The sequence below is a fragment of the Pyrus communis genome, chromosome 8 (assembly GCF_963583255.1).
Source record: "Pyrus communis chromosome 8, drPyrComm1.1, whole genome shotgun sequence".
Taxonomy (NCBI): Eukaryota; Viridiplantae; Streptophyta; class Magnoliopsida; order Rosales; family Rosaceae; genus Pyrus; species Pyrus communis.
In genome coordinates, this window is record NC_084810.1 from 7,960,341 (window position 1) to 7,964,834 (window position 4,494).

Below are 4,494 nucleotides of genomic sequence, written 5' to 3' on the forward strand. Positions count from 1 at the left end.
ACCATTGGATCTGACCCAAATTTTAGTATGGTATCGACAAGAGGGTAATGAACAACTCCAATAAAGAAAAAGTTTCAATCTGAGGTCAGGAAGTTGGAGTTTAAATGCCATTAACCCAGCTGCCAATTTTTCTGCAGATTTCAGGTCTATAATAGTATTTCTAACATCTAGAATGAATTAACCTTTGGATCTTTATGAGATTTTGATATGTTATAGGAAAAAGGATAAAGGATAAGATCTATGAAGGAAAATTTCTGTTTAAGCACAGGAAATCGGAGTTTCAATGCTCGTAACACAACTGTTGTTTTTTTTTTTTAGAATTTCAAGTCTGTACCTTTTTTGTTTCTACAAAGAATGATATACAGTCATATAACAAGATATATACTTAGTTTAAGAAGATCAATATGACGATAAAATGAGAAAATTTCTTATCTGTGAGGTTCCAGCTGATAGAGGTAGGCTTCACTGGGTTTATGACTTTGTGTGTTTCCACTGACAGAGCTTCCTGTGTTGTGAAATTGAAGATATGTGTGCTGCGGAATAAAATAAATAAGACACAATATTTATGAGCCTTGGCAAGTATCCCTACGTCCTCCAGGGAGCAGCAATAATACTTTCTTTCATTATTTGAAATAATAGGAGTACAATGATAACTCTCCCTATTTTCTATTTTCTATCTTCTCTCTAACCCAGCTCACTAGTAATTTCTCCGCATCTCTCTTCTTTTCTTTCACTCTCTTTCTTTCTTCTTTGATATTGGGAGTCATTTGTTTGCAATGAACGAATGAACCTCCTTTTATAGAGGTTTTCATCTAATAAAATAATGCAGCAACACTATTTACTTTACACAAACTTCTACTAAGGAATAGGGAAATTGCTTTGCAAAAATAGTAATCTATGTGATTTTTCTACATATGAATATTAAAGAACTATTCATGTAGCCCATCTACATATTATATTATAATAGGGTTTCTATATTATTTATATCGAAATTTCAACGTCCGTAACTTCTTCGTTATCGCTCCAATTCTCGAATGGCTTTCACTTGCGTCCTTGTGGGATTGAGCTCTATTTGAGAACACTAAAGGACTGTTTTTAAATGATTGCTTATGAAAATTAGAACTTTGTAGCTAAGTAAATAAAGCTCTAAAATCAATGAAATTTGGTTTAAAATAAAAATCACATAATTACGAAATATGAATTTAAATAATGAAATACATAATTATATGATGAAATTCCAGAGACGGGATTTCACTTTCATACTCGACTTTTCATTATTGAAAATTTGACACAAACTTATTTAATTTATACCAGTGCTTGTTCTCCTCATCAAGTGAAGAAAACAAATGTAAACAGTAAAAGGAAGAAAGAAAAACAGAAAAGATAGCTAGTCCACAACATCCATGATCAATTCTGAAGGCGATATGAGGGAATAGCGAGCAGATTCTTGGCCCTTGAAACTAATAGACCAAACTCCTCAGTCATATCCAACTCATTTGGCAGCATGTTATCTGGAAGTTCCCAATCAAAACAATGCACAAGCTGTGCCAACACAAAGTGTACCACAGTAATCCCTAACTGCATTCCAACACAACGTCTTCTGCCAGAGCCAGACGGTACAAGCTGAAAGTGTTGTCCTCTAACATCAACATTGTTACCCTCAAACCTTTCTGGTACGAACTTCTTTCTCTGCATCTACCCAAGCACTCGGGTCTCTCCCGATTGCCCACGCGTTTATGATAATGCGTGACTTCTTCGGTATGTGGTAGCCATCGGCAGTGCAATCTTTGATGGCTGCATGAGGAAGCAACAACGGTACCACAGGATGTAGCCTCATGGTTTCTTTCACTACCATGTCCAAATACTCTAATTTCTCCATGTCTGATTCCTCCACCATTCTTTTGAGACCTACAACATTTTCTAACTCCTTTTGGACTTTTTTCATATCCTGTGGATGCCTCAAGAGTTCCGAGAGCGCCCACTGGACTGTCGTTGATGATGTGTCCGCTGAAGCCGCGAACATGTCCTGCCAATAAATTTTTCATTGCTAGATGAAGTACATATAATAGCGTGACACGTGTACATAAATGATAATTTACTGTCCATATTAAATCATAAATTTATATCGTCAACTATCAATCTAGTATATTAAAAAAAAAAAAAAGTCGACCTAATGGTTCAAAATCACAATCTTTGACCACATCATGCTAAATTGTCTAACAAGAAACGATTTCGTTTGAACTTGAAGTCAAGCAAGAATGAAAAGACAAATGTATAAAATGATGATATGCACACTCACCGACATCATGGCTTTGATATTCAAGCGTTCGATTCGGTAGTCGGATCCTTCAGACCCCATGTGGGCTAGCAGGGCATCGATGAAGTCCCTTGTTCTTTCTTTATCCTTGTATTGAAGATGCTCGTCAATAACCTTCCCAAAAAATTCATCAAACGCCTTGTTAACAGCCTTCATTTTTTTAGTGAGCCCTTGCAGATCAAGCGGTGCAATACAATGAATGAAATCTCCCAAGTTAGGTGCTGCTGCTAGTTTCATACCCTCTTTCATCACAGACGCGAAACCCCTTCCGCCAAACTCCTCGTCCTTGTACTTCTTCCCAAACACCATCCGGCAGGTCATGTGATCCCGAGCGACGAGACCTTGTCAGTCACATTAGCAATGCGTCGATTATTGGCGTCGTCTTGAACAGATTTTATCAAGAGAGCAGCCTCTTCTCTCCTCATGGACTTGAAAGAGATGATCTTTTAGTTCGAAAGTAATTCGAGCATGCAAATCTTTCGCATGTTGGTCCAATACGAGCCATACTCAGCAAAGCTCAAGCTTCTTTGCCCAAAGATGATGTGCTTTGCACCTTCAGTAGGTGGTCTACTTACAAAGTTATGGTCGTGGGTTTTGAGGAACAGCTCGGCCGCTCGTGCTGACGAGACAACGACGGTATGCTGGAGGCCTAACCTCAAGTACATGATGTCACCGTATTTCTGGGCTAGTTGATGAAGATCCATGGTAGGGAACTTCCCTAACAAATGGAGGCTGCCAAAAATAGGAAACCCTCTCGGACCAGGAGGTAACATCTTGTTCTTGTTCTTGCCTTTTGATATGCATGCTTGCACGATGCGAACAAGGACAAGCACCCCAATTGTTAACCAAATCCAAAATGCCATATTGATATTGCGCTCTTTGGGAGTTCTCAATTTGTTTCTTTGAGTATTATGAATGCTAGCTGTTGCTTGATTTTATGGAGCTATAATAGTGGAAAGGTCAACCAACTAGTTTCAAACAAATTAATTGTGGATGAGACAATCCTGTAAATTTTCATTTGGAAAGGTCAGCCAGCTAGTTTCAAACATATTAATTGTGGATGAGACAATCCTGTATATTTTTTTAATGAATAATGTTAGGGAAATTAAAATTTTACATTAATTTTGTAAACCAAATGATGTGGTTATTGATGATTAGATTATTAATTAAGTGTCAATTAACGTGCTTATTTCTTATTAGTGACACGTAATTTGGTTTGCAAATTTGGCAAGCTTATAAAAGATACTAGACGCTAGTTGGGTGACAAGCTGGGGCCTAGCTGCTAGGTGGGACTTAGGCGGGGGCCTAGACGGATTTAAGTAAATTTATTATATGTTAAATAAGTGTTTATTTATACTTAAAAAACACACATAATTATATTGAGATGCATTAATTGCAAAATAAAATGACATATAAATTATAAAGTATTAGAATATATTGAAAACATGGAGAACAAATATATGATGATTGTTCATCCAGGTATTCTACAAGTCTTTTACATTTTATTGAAAAAATAAAAAGCAAAATAAATGTAATTGATTTTATGTCTAAGTTAGAGTCGCGACCTAAGCGGGTGCCTGGGTAGGTTTAGGCGGGCTAGGTGGGCGCTTAATTAGGTGGGCTAGGTGTACACTTAAGTAGGTCTAGGCGCACTTTCTTAATTTTTCAAATGCCTAGGAACCAATCAGGATAGTGGCTAGCAGCCTAACTCCTAGACAAGGCCTAGAGGCTCTAGGCATGGATTTTTAGAACAATGAAATTTGGTTTAAAATTTTGATCATTCTAGCATTTTCCTTTTGTAATTATCATATTTTCATGCACAAATTGCATAACTTAAACCGCTAATTTACTAATCGTCAATTTAAAATCATGCTCACGAAAAATCAATTAAATCAAATTTCAATTACTCACTTATATGTAGCTAATAAATACACGATTTATTATAAGATAGTTCTTGATATCAAGACAAAAAAAATTCACTGCATATGATTGACTAACGATCATAAATTTATATGTAAAAGTAATTTTAATATGGATCTCTGTAGTGGTTACAATCAGTGGGTCAAGAAAACCTCAAGGAAGAGAATGAACGTTTTTTTTTAATAAGGTTAATCTCAGTTTACTATCATGAAGTTTATTAGTTTTTAGCATTTCATACATTAAGTTTTTTCTGTCTC

The 4,494-nt window shown here is 36.2% G+C and overlaps 1 pseudogene; it reads right to left on the reverse strand.

Moving 5' to 3' along the window:
* Positions 1–1,407: 1,407 nt before the first annotated feature.
* LOC137741450 (cytochrome P450 71AU50-like) lies at positions 1,408–3,180 on the reverse strand (annotated as a pseudogene).
* Positions 3,181–4,494: the final 1,314 nt, after the last annotated feature.